Source organism: Perna viridis, chromosome 2 (genome assembly GCF_037379345.1).
Source record: "Perna viridis isolate PV_CMFRI_1.1 ecotype Kerala chromosome 2, ASM3737934v1, whole genome shotgun sequence".
NCBI classification, from domain to species: Eukaryota; Metazoa; Mollusca; class Bivalvia; order Mytilida; family Mytilidae; genus Perna; species Perna viridis.
Genome location: NC_142446.1, coordinates 37253173 through 37265678, shown reverse-complemented (window position 1 = coordinate 37265678; position 12506 = coordinate 37253173). Strand labels below are relative to the sequence as shown.

The window sequence follows — 12506 nt, the reverse complement described above, 5'->3', positions numbered from 1 at the left end:
TCATAACATACTGTTGATTTATATATATATTCCATTTACAAACATGTAAATGACAATTACATTTGTGCAATCAGGTTACCCATATTATATTGTGGATGTATTCTAACAAACAGCTTATATACCTTGATATCATATATGTATGTAAAAAACATGCATAACATCAATGCACTATTTGCACTTGTACAAATCACTTGACATTTTAGGAAAACCACATTAACCCTCAAGGAAGCAAATCTCAGGCAATCCTTGTTAACCATTTGAATACAAGTTTTGTTGTACACAAAATAATGTAAACCATTGAAATGAATTCTTGTTGTGATAATTACCCATTTAAACATTCCACATAAATATTGATCCCCCTTTTTTGCACAAGAAAAAGGGGGAGTGTCATTACAAATTTAATTTTGTTTTGAAAGGATACATTTATCTATAAAAATGAAACTTGAAATTGTTTGCACCTATAAAAATATTGAATTGGTGTGATTACTTTGATGTGACTTTTCTAGATGTTTGATGTTCCCAAACTAGATATTTTTTGTACACTAATTGGTAGTATGGATGGTTAGCTTTCCAAAAGCTATTGGATTTTTTTGATTTGAATAAAACAAAAATATGGTTAGAGGTGAACTCTTTAACTTCGTGGGGGGCTACCTTGGATAAAACATTATTTGACAGAAGGTGATTCATGTCAAAAACCTACATTCAGAGACAGACCACATAATCAGTCTTGGTTTGTCATTTGGGTTTTGCTATGTAGATTATACATGTGTATGAAATTGGCACTTTGCAAGAAGCATCATTTTTAAATGTATGGTTTTCTCCAAAATATCTTTCTATAGGCAGAAAGGACTATAGGTATGTGAAAATATGGTTTATGTAGTAAGTAAGAGCATTATACCGAGAATGGATATGGTGAATATGTCAAAGAAACAACATCCCCACAGAATAAAAAATATCAGCTCAAGGCCACTCATGGGTCTTCAATGAACGATGAGGAAACACTCACACCACAGGGTAGTCTACAGGAAACATTATACACAGGTACAGCAAAATAGTTGCCCCCATATACTCCAGCAACATAAAAATGAAGTGAAATTGAAAACAAAACAATACAATGTACATACAGAGGCCAGAAATTTCTGACTTGGGACAAACACAAAAAATTGTGACAGGGTTCAAGTACTTTGGCATGATCACAATCATCCAATATGTTTGGTGTTTTTCTGCACCTTGAATCACCTCTACCATTGGCAGTGTCTGAATTTTATTTGGATCGGTAATTAGTATCTCATTTTGTTCTTTCATTCATATGTGGCAACATCCCATCAGCACCTGCAAATGGAGTTTTCATATCACAACTCATATGTTATGCCAGAGCTTGCTATAACTATGCAGACTTATTGTATCACGCTAGACTTCTTACAATTAGGCTTCTGGAATAGGGTTATGTTGCTACAAGATTGAAGTCATCACTACAGAAGTTTAATGGTTGTCATCATGAATTTGTGGATCATTAAACTGTATCCATCAGCCCCATGAAAACTGATTTGTTCAACATATTCTAGTTTTCCTTTCCTCTTTCGTCTACCTTGGACTTTTTATGAGCAACTCAGCAACTCAATAAGCAGAGGACGCTTACCCTACCGGTGTACCTGGTTCATGCTTCCAGTTTTTAGTGGAGTCCGAGTTGCTCATTTGCTTTTGTTACTTTGTATGTATGATTTTAGTTACTTTATGTTCTTTGTTGTGTTTGTCTGTTTTCCATGTCTGGTCTTTGTCCCTGGATTACATTCTTTTGATTTCCACTAGAATCTTGGTTCCCTTGATTACTCTTTTTTCCATATATGCTCACAAGAATGGATATGGTGAATATGTTAAAGAGACAACCCCACAAGGATGAAATATGTCAGCTCAAGACCATCCATGGATCTTCAATGAGCAATGAGGAGAACCTCACACCACAGGACAGGCTGCACTATTTGAATATACAAGAAAAGTTAAAATTTAGATGATAAGCTTTATAACTTTTTTCTTCAGAATTTGAAATGACATTATTTGCCTATCCTGAACTTCAATAAAAGAAGATAATCCATCTCTGACTTGTATGATAACAGTAAGAAAGCTGCATGTAGCCTGTACCATGGGGGTAACCATCCTTTAAAGGAGGGTATTAAATTTCATACTTTGTCTTATTTGAGACATGCAGTTATGACAGTTTCCTATTCAGTTATAATGGTCAGATAAAGAGATAAAATGATTGTCATTGTCTAAGTGTGTATGTACTATCTGAGTATCACTTACCTTTACAGATTGAATATGTTGAAAGAAGCTTGTTTATCTGAAGCACAATGAAATATTTCTCCTGGTGTGGTATGTATATTACTCTCTTATAAAACTTGTTTGGCTGTTTCTTTTTTTGTATCTTGTGAAAGTTTGTTTACCTTGAGTACTGAAGGTTGTGAGTTAGATTCCTGGCTGACTTTAAAATTGGCAGCCACTACTTCTCCACTAAGTATGCAACATACATTGTACAAGGGATACACTGCCATCAACCTAAATTTCAGTTTCTCCACTCTTGACAGTGAAGTTACTATTTTCCTCCACTGTGTCTCTACTAAATTTAAAACTGTGATAATATTGCTTCATTCCAGTACTTTTCATTTATTTTTTCTGTATATAACTGAAGTGCTATTTAACTTTGAATATCATTGAATACATTTTGTTATGTAAGCAGAGGAATTAAACTACAACCTTTTTTTCAAATGGTGACTCCTCTGTGTTGGGTGGGGACACTGTGACTTCATTCACACCATCTCCATTGTGCTGTGAAAAGTGGAGAAATTAGATTTAGTGTTGTAGTGTATGTTGACAACTAGTTTGCTACAGTTAGATTAACTTGCAATAGTGGGGTGACATGCTTTTCTTGCCAAACTGTTTAATGCTTCTGTAAGATAGCACATTAAAAAATCTTGCTCAGCATGTTGATCAAAGACATTTCTGTTCATTCTAATAGGACTAGTTTCTTCATATTTTTAAAAAGATGCAGCTTATGTGTTGCATGAAATGATTGTGGTTTAAAGACCTTTGAAGCATGTCAAATTAGAATTAATTCCAAACCAAAATAAGTGTAGTGCAGATTTATTTTATTTTTTATTTTTTTTGGCAAGTGCCTGTGAAAGCAATGGGTGCCTTCCTGATAGTGCCACATTTTAATATTACAGGTAGAAAAGGTAAAATATATATCACTTTGAAGACTGAAATATGACAATATAGAAAGTATCAATGGCAGTATGAATTTTCAGTCTAAAGTTTGAAGCTGTCTCTGCATACTGGATCTATCTCCTTCATTCTGTTGTCTAATACATGTATATAGTCTGGTGTCGATCGGTGTGTACTTTTGGCGTTACGTGGAACTGGAACATGGTTACTTCATTGGCAGCTTACTGTTCTTTCTGGTATTTGATTTGGGTGAAGTCATTTATATGTTGGTTGGATCATTTTCTGAACACCTTTGTTACATATATGTTGGCTGTCAAGTCAGATCTTAAAAGCCCTCTAGATCATGAAACCATATGTTTTCTACTTAAGAATGTGGGGCTATTGGAAGCACAACAAATGAGTTAATGTCTAGTTTGTACCTTGAGTTGTATTTGGTTACATGTAATGTTTTGATCTATGCCTTACATTGTACGCCTCATATATCGAATGTAGTAAAAAAAGCGACCTATTATGGTGATACCGGAAAATGCTGTACCAACATCATTTTGTATGATAAAGAAAGTAGTTGGTTGTAGCTGAATCTGACTTCTGTCTTAAATAGTGGAAATATCTATTATAAAACCATACCAAGTAAATACATTGTTCCTTGGATAAAAATATACGGATCATGCTATTCTAGAAGTAATCTTTTTCAAGGATTGGCAGTTATAAAGAAAAAATGTCAAATCAATATCAAATATTTGAAATAATTAAAAATTCATATAACATCATATCACACAAGCTTTAATTAATCATTTGATAATTGCTAGATGCAGGTGATACAATATATTTCAGAAATACATATGGTTGTATTTGTTAGTATTTGTAAAATATGTTAATATTTTCATTAATTGACAAGACAAAATCTTCACCTAATCTTTTGTATAGGTAATGATTAGTTAATTTATTTAGCCATTTTCTACCTTAAAATACATGTTGGACAATCAGAACTAAAATATTGTCATCAGTGGGACAAACAGGAATAATCCTAGAATGCATGAAATATCTGCTTTTGTGTATTATACTACAATCAATCAATCAGTCAAAGAAAAAAGTTTTTTGTATCAAAACAACTTACTGGTATATAAGTTATATTTTCATCAGCTCCTTTTTCTAATGCAAAATTTGACCTGTATGTTTGATATCATTAAATTATATTTTAGTTGCTTTCTTTGGTGAACAATCCATATAGTAAAATAAGATGATCAAAATACAAAAGGGCACCATTTAGCCTTTAACACATGGTAAGTCTCAATGAATAAGCTCTTATTCCTCCTGCTTCAAAAGTTAACAAAGTCTGTAAGAAATCTTGTACAGTGTTGGAGTGATGTTGTCTAAAATATTATATACCAACTGATATTAAATCAGTTGTAGCCAAGAGACCCTGAAATGTTGGTTGCCTCAGGAATTCTACATTGAATGATATACTTTTGGCTTTTTGTAGTGTAAAATGGTGTACAAATCTTGGTGGGAAATTCTACCATACTTTATTGTTAGTGGAAAAAAATCTGTAAAAATCAGCAAAACGTTTTATTTTGCGACATTTTGATATCAAAATCAAAGCATCTTAGTGATCAAAAGTTTTGTTGGTGAAGTTACTCTATGTTCATTGAAATTATTCCCATGAAACTTATGGTTAAAATTTCTTGAAATTAATATATTTTTCTTCTTTTATCAAAGAAAACCACTTAATAAAATTTCAAGAAATTTGAACGAGCCTGATAAATTTTAGAGAAGATGTTAGGTACCTCTTAAATAGAAATATGGTAAGGGAATGTTAATCATAACATTTCTATGCTTTGACAAGGATTCAAAGATAATTTATACTTAATATAGTACTTTGTTTATTTCAGTACTGCTTTGTGTTTGTTTATTTTTAATTACTTTGGCAGTCAAGTCAAGAATCAAACCCAGTTTTATTTGGTTTAAATTTGCATTTACTTAATCAAATGGAAAAATAAAGATGTTGAGTTACTAATGTAATAACTACTAACTGATAAAAAATTGAGAAAAAAATTGAGGGTACTGGCTATCTACATATAAGCTGTTTGAACTCCTTCGGCAGTATTGCTAGTAATACTCCTATGATTTTAACATGATTAATTACCCATGTTTCACTTACATGTTACTGATGTCTAGGTCTCCATGTTAACATAATGCAAGTATGCATTACATGATTTTATATTAGGAGGATTTCCAATGTAACCCTTTACTTGGGCCTCCTGTTTTTATACTTTATTTTTATAGGAAAAGATGTTGACACCTGCCCCAGGATATTGATTAAAGATAAAAGTTTGAAAAGTTGGGAAATAGCAAAATGTCAATTTTCAATCAGATTTTAAAATCCTTCAATTCAATTATAACTGTAAATTGTACATGTAACAATTGAATGATGTCGAATGGGTGTATTCCAGTGAGATCAAATAGAAATTTAACCAATTTTACAGGCTATATGTTTAAACTCCATTTTCACTGTTTTCCATATGTCCTCCCACACATTTTCACTGCTTGTTGAAAATTACATGAGCTTGTATAAATATATTGTGTATATTTGGGTAGACTTTTATTCCTAAGGGGAGTTTTTGTGGTAAGTCACATAATAATGTGGTTATCTAGATGAAATTATACTTGTTTTGGATTAATTGATACAGGCTTGATGTCAAATATGGTATTGTATGTGTAAATTATTTATTATCTTCTTTGTAATTTGATATTCAAATTTTAATTGTGTAAAACGATAATATTTTGTAAAATGAAAAATACAAGCATTTTTGATGTTTTTTTTTTCATACTTAAGGAGCCATTGCAAGTATTCTATCTTAATTCACACTTGTCACACAAATTTATACAAAAATTGAGATCCTGCCAATAGATTGAACCCAATCTTTTTGCACTTCAAGCTTACAAAGCAAGACAATACAATTGTAGCCATAGTGTTGAAAGACAAGTTTTTTTCTTCATTTTTTTACCCTTGCTGAAGTAGTAATAGGAATATATAATGATTCTACTGTCTATGGAGTCAGATGAGTATAGTGATTCTCCCATCCCTATATTTGTCTGTAACTTTTCAGCTTTGAAATATCAATCATTTGTTCCTGTCACATTTTTTTTCCAAATAATATTTCTACAACTCCTTTGAGGTGTCAATCAAATTTGTTTTCAAATTTACACAATGACTGAATATTGGAATGTGGGTAGATCACTTGAAGAAGATGTGTCGCATGCCATGGATATTGGCCTATGACCTCAAGGTCAGATTTCTGTTTGCGACAAACTTGTGTCTAGGTTGTAACTTTATAGTCTTTTGGTCGGCTTTTGATATCTGGCATGTGGGTCGATCACATAAAGAAGATGTGTTGCGTGCCATGGATAGTGGCTATGACCTTGAATTGTGACCCTAAAATCAAATTCCTGTTGTTGTTTGTTTGTTTTTGTTGACAAACTTTTGTCCAGGCTGTAATTATTTTGTCTTTCGATGTGTGCTTTAAATCAAATTCATATATATGTCTTAATTGCCATGTCAGGGCCCACAGAGATGGATTCCATCTCAATGATTTCTAGTTGAGGCCTTTGTATTTACCAAATGAACCATTGATTTGAAAATTGGAAAAGTTAATATTTGAATTTTTTCATAAATGATAAGGTCTGAAAAGTGTTTCTAACTGTTTGGTTTTGTCAGTAAAACGGTTATTGGGTGCATTGCAAGTTTTACTCAAAAGTAGAGGCCAAGCTGCCTCCTCTTCCTCCTAACATGTTGATGTCACCTTTATATCTAAAAGCATTGGATATATTGCTCCTTTCAAATCTTATAATTAGGAGATGTAAGAATTTTTGTCGTTAAAAAAAAATAAAAACAACCTTACTCTTACGTCCAAAACATGACATACATTGGTTTGTAGCATTTCAGTCTGGGATTACTAATGCCTTCTGCACCAAATCTTTGTTTCTGAACTAAGGTACTTTAATTTGCAGACAGAAATAGCTGGGAGCCTATTTACTAGTGAATGCTTGATTTTTCTCAGTTATCGGTCACTGACCATAAAAAAAAATCCTGTTGTTTTTCAGACCGAAGGGAGAATTTCTTAACCCACTTTTATGTTTACAAAATTTAATGACAAGTGCATATATGACTAATATTAACAAGCTGGATTTTAAAGTACCGTTACATTATGATCTGATATTAGAAAGAGATAACCCGTGGCTATATATAGTTAGTTTTCTTGATCTTTGATTATTTATCATACAAATGGTTATCGTAAGTTTATATCCTTAGAGGTATTTTTTAATTGTGTTTTTTACACAAGTAATCAAATTAAAAGTGAAGAATGAGTATCAATATATGCAACTGTAGTTGTAGGAATCCTTTTTCTAATAGTAACAAGAGTTATATTAGGCGCATAATATTTGAAATGAAATTATGTATAGTTCAGGGAAATATTTGGTCTACCACAGCATAAAGGGGGTTTCTTTAGAGGAATTCCGTCTTGAAAAACCAGGCACATATATTGCAGTATGTGGAAGAAGACTTTGAACTGATTTCTTGCATAGTATCAGAAAATAACATTTTTAGCTCACCTTGCCAAAGGCCAAGTGAGCTTATGCCATCACTTGGCGTCCGTCGACCTCGTCGTAAACAAATTTAAAAAAATCTTTTCCTCCAAAACTACTGGCTTGACAGGTTTTAAACTTGGCATGATTGTTCCTTAGGGTGTTCTGCACAAAATGACTTTTGGGATTTTTGATCCATGAAAAAACATGGCCACTGTTACTTAAAATAGAACATAGGGGTCAGATTGCAGTTTTTTGCAATGAACTCAAAAATCGTTGCCTCTAGCATATTTTGGTGTTAGTAAAATTGTTCAGCATTATGAGATGGACCTATTCCAAAATTTACAAAACAATTAGTCAACTGATGTAGGAGTTACAGTCCCTGAAACAGTTTTTTTGCATTTTTCGCATGTGCAACTTTGAAAATCTTCTTCTCAAAGTCCATTGCACAAAATTCAATGAAAGTTGACATTTATGTTCCTTAGGGTATCCCACACAAAATGAGTGTTGGGATTGTTGATTCATGAAAAAACATTGTCACCGTTACTAAAAATAGAACATAGGGGTCAGATGGCAGTTTTTTGCAAATAACTCAAAAACTGTTGCCTTTAGCAAATTTCTTCTAGGTAATATTGTTTAGCATAATGAGACGGACCTATGCCAAAATTTTCAAAACGATTGGTCAACTGTATGAGTTACAGCCCCTGTTTTTTTATTTAAATCTTCTTCTCTAAAACCATTTAAGATCATTGAATGAAAGTAAGCATAATAGTTCTTTAGTGTATTGTGCTCAAAGTGACTGTTGTGATTTTTAATCCGTGAATAGAATTGGCTGCCTATACTAAAAATGGAATTTAGGGGTCATAAGGTTTTTGAAAAAAATTCAAAAATTGTTGCCTTTAGCAAAATTCTGGTTCAGGTCATGAAAATGCTATGAAAAGCATTTCCTGCATTTGACAATTAAGTTGATTTTAACAGCCGGTCTCATTCTTTAAGTTTTTCAAATAAGCAAATGGTTGACCAGGTGAGCGATTCAGGCTCTCTTGAGCCTCTAGTTCTTACTGCAGTTGTTCTATTCAAGAAACCAAAATGCATTGTCACCATGTTATAAGTTACTTATGTTCATATATGTGGATATGGAAAATTATTATACCTGTAGTACCAAAGTATACCCTGAGCTGGCTGAGGCTTAGCTGAAGGGTGTACAGGGTACTACGGTTTTTAATGTATGTAAGGTAATGTTATATATGCAATAAAATGATATTTTAGTGTAATGACAGTGTTTGAACATTATGTAATGTTTAAATATGCCAATCTGCACTTAAAAATAAAAATATATATCCATATGTAACTAATTTATCCCAGATATTAGAAAATGATGTCAGAAAAAATTGCATGAATCAAAAGAAACGCTCATGAAAGCCTAGAGTTTTACCTTGATTCTAAGTCTCTTTTGTATTGTTTTTTTATTTAAAGTCAGTACATTGTTATTGTTTATTTAAACCCCTGCAGACATAGATTGGGGGTAATATAATAGTGGAAATTCAACCGAACTTGCAGTCAAAGGTCAAAATGTTTCTGCAAACATAACCCCCACAGGAAAACTTTATTTTTTTTTGTGTATGATGTCGCAGACACCTAGCTGCTAATTGTACCACCATGCAAAAAGTTGGATCCAACAAATCAGTAAAATATCACAATGCAAAATATGTTAAAATCTTAAATGCAACCCCTTCATAACTTCCCTTTGGATACTGAAGACATTTTAGAAGGGTTAGTCATTCATAGATAGATATCAGGTCACTGCAAGTGGAGATATCAAAATTAAGGATTAACAGGAATAACAGGAGGTATTTTTGTGAGCGAGCTTATGGTATTTCTAGTATAATAATAAAGTAATTTTGTGCCTATTGACTGTCATGAAATGGAAAGGCACTAAATATAGGGAGGTGTATAAAATCAACCAATCAGCAGCAAAGAACAAATATTCCAATATGAGTTGTTTTCTTTTACTATTACTGGTTAAAAACCAAGACATCTGAGTATAACTAAGAGTAAGTACATTTGGCAAATTATATATTCGCTGAAAATGTAATATTTATGTTTTGTAGTTTATGAAGAATGTCATTGATAATGTATCTATGGAAAAATATGAAGACATGAAGTAATAGCATGAATTATCACAATGAGGTAACTTATTCTTTAAAGACATACCTAAATACCTAAAACAAGTTAGCATTTTACTTTGGAATTGTTTTGGATTTTAGAAAGATAGGAAAAAAATCTTAAGACTTACCCGCACTAAGGAAGTTAGTAAGTTTATCTTGCTTTTTGTATCCTAACTAACATGAACCCTTAGCCAGGCTGGCATGACTTACCCCCTTAGAAAGGGTTAGTTTAACCTAACCTGAACCCTTAGCCAGGCTGGCACGACTAACCCCCTTAGAAAGAGTTAGTTTTACAAATTGTCATTATCTTAATTTCGAAAAATTCGAACTTTAAATAAAATTTTGCTCTGATTGCTATTTCATATGTCATTCAGCCTGTCACTGTGTTGTTGGGCCTTCTCTGTTCAGAACTTTTTGCATTAAGTAGGTACTGGTAATGTAAGTATATATATATATAAAGATTCTCTTTCAGTCTTAATGGGATTACAAGATTTCTCCACTCAGGATAGTTAAATTTTGTATTTGAACTCACAAGCTTCAGCAAGTGGCTTAAATCTAAAATTTAACTATTGAGTATTACCATTTATACCTTGGAAATGTAAAATGGCATGAAAACTCATGCAGAAATTTAATCATGCCCAGTGGTTAAAAAGTCAAGTGCATTTTTAATTGCTGGCTTAGAATGGGAGAAATATGAATAACAAGCAAATGAGCTCTAAGGGCTCTTATACTTGACTAAAGACATAAATATATGTACAGAAGCAAACTAATCATGAATGACTGAAAGTATAGCTTAAAATTGATATAGAAGTACAAAGTATATGAAACATTTAGCTCTATAAAAAAACATTTAAGAATTGGAAAACTAAGCATCTAAAAGTAAACTAATATTGCATTCATAGCAGGGAAAAGCTCAGCTATGAGGCAGCTTGATGTTTGAACCACACACCAGCTATCAATGTAGTTTTGAACTTGTTAAATAATGTCATCTTTCATATGTCAGTGAAAATACCAGAAATTGTACAAACTATTTTTAATGACAAATCTTGTATATGAAGTGGACATTTTTTTATTTATATTCTGGAAGGTCTCCAAGGCATTGATTATATGATTGAATATAGGGATCCATACAAAAATATATCCTGTACATGTACAAGAGCATGACTGACTTATCAGTAAACCTTTTATCTTCTGCTTCATCTTCTTGTCCTGCTATTGTGATGGACTGATATAGTTTGTATTATGTGTTTTAGTTTTTAACCTTTTGAATATGTACATTTCTTTGTACATGCACACTTTGTTCTTTGGAAATGTTGATAAATTACCAGATAAGAAAATTTTATTTAAGTAATCAGATGCTATCTTAGATAGTCACTCATGAAATGTTTGGTCTAGTATTTTGACAGACACAAAAAAAAATAGACCTCTCCAAACTGGAAGAATGGACACGATAGGACTCTAAGAATCAATAATTTCTTTTGTAGATCTGAGATTCCCTTCCCTCTGAAGGACGAATAATTGGTTTGAGGTCTCACCATTCTGATGTACTCTTACGAAAGAAAAGCAAGAATTTTTTAAAACATTGGAAAAAAACTTCATTAGCTGCTTATGTAAGAACACTTTATGTCTGCATGTTTAACCACTCAATCCTTACTCTACTTCCAGTTGACCTGGTAAGAGACACAGAAGGAAGTCTAGGACATGTGTACAAAAATTAATCATTTTTTACAGTTTTATGGTATCTGCAGAAAAGTACAAGTAGATAGATTAGATGCATTCGAAAACAATAGCTCAGTCAAGGCCTTAGTCCCTGGTCCATCCATAAGACTGAGCTTGTTGAGGCTGAGTTGGTCTATATAATGGAAATATAGATTCTTCAGTTTTCCTTTTTTTTTATATGACAGACAGCCCATGACAGATAGGTGCATGCAACCTTGCCTGTCATGGGTAAAATAGCAAATCATAATACATGAAGTAAAATTAGTCTAGTAAAGTTCAGAGGGTCAATGAATAAATTAGTCCAATTTTTTGTACGCAGGTCCACATCGTTGTATTAAAATGTATGATAATTTATTCAAATTATACAAAAACTTAACGATTAATTACTATGATTCAACCTAATATGGAATGGTATACAGAAAAACTGCATGAGGCGAAGCGTGAACGTTTGAAAGGCCGAGCCTACAATGAGAAAAATGAAATTGACTGTTCACAAAGAGATATGCAAAGAGAAATGCAAAGTGTCAAATCGTCTTCTATATAAAAGTAAGAAAGACCTCTATTCCAACAAAATAGCTGAAGTTGGAAATGACCAGAAGCAGCTTCATAAACTCCCAAACATTCTGATGGGGAACAAATGTGAAGTTATTCTGCCTGCTCATGAAAGCAAATTTCAATTTCCAAACATGTTTGGCAATTTATTCATCGGCAAAATAGAAACAATCAGAAATAACCTGTGCGCTTCTAGTAATACTGGAATGCACTTAGAGCAAATATAGAATTCGAGGGAGTTCAACTTAGTGAATTTACACC

At 32.5% G+C, this 12506-nt stretch overlaps 1 protein-coding gene across 12 annotated transcripts in view; it reads left to right on the top strand.

Annotated features, from left to right (window-relative positions):
- Positions 1-12506, top strand: part of LOC148624896 (protein dispatched homolog 1-like) — a 68440-nt gene that overhangs the window by 12643 nt on the left and 43291 nt on the right. For 3 of the 12 annotated variants that reach the window (XM_088568005.1, XM_088568013.1, XM_088568003.1), the window contains 3 exons: positions 2310-2370; positions 9918-9996; positions 11459-11584. The gene's annotated coding sequence lies outside the window, so the exon portion shown is untranslated. Of the gene's footprint in view, positions 1-2309; positions 2371-4443; positions 4503-5764; positions 5846-5877; positions 5932-9917; positions 9997-11458; positions 11585-12506 lie in introns of those variants that run through there. The other 9 variants (XM_088568008.1, XM_088568006.1, XM_088568014.1 and 6 more) reach the window with 7 other exon arrangements.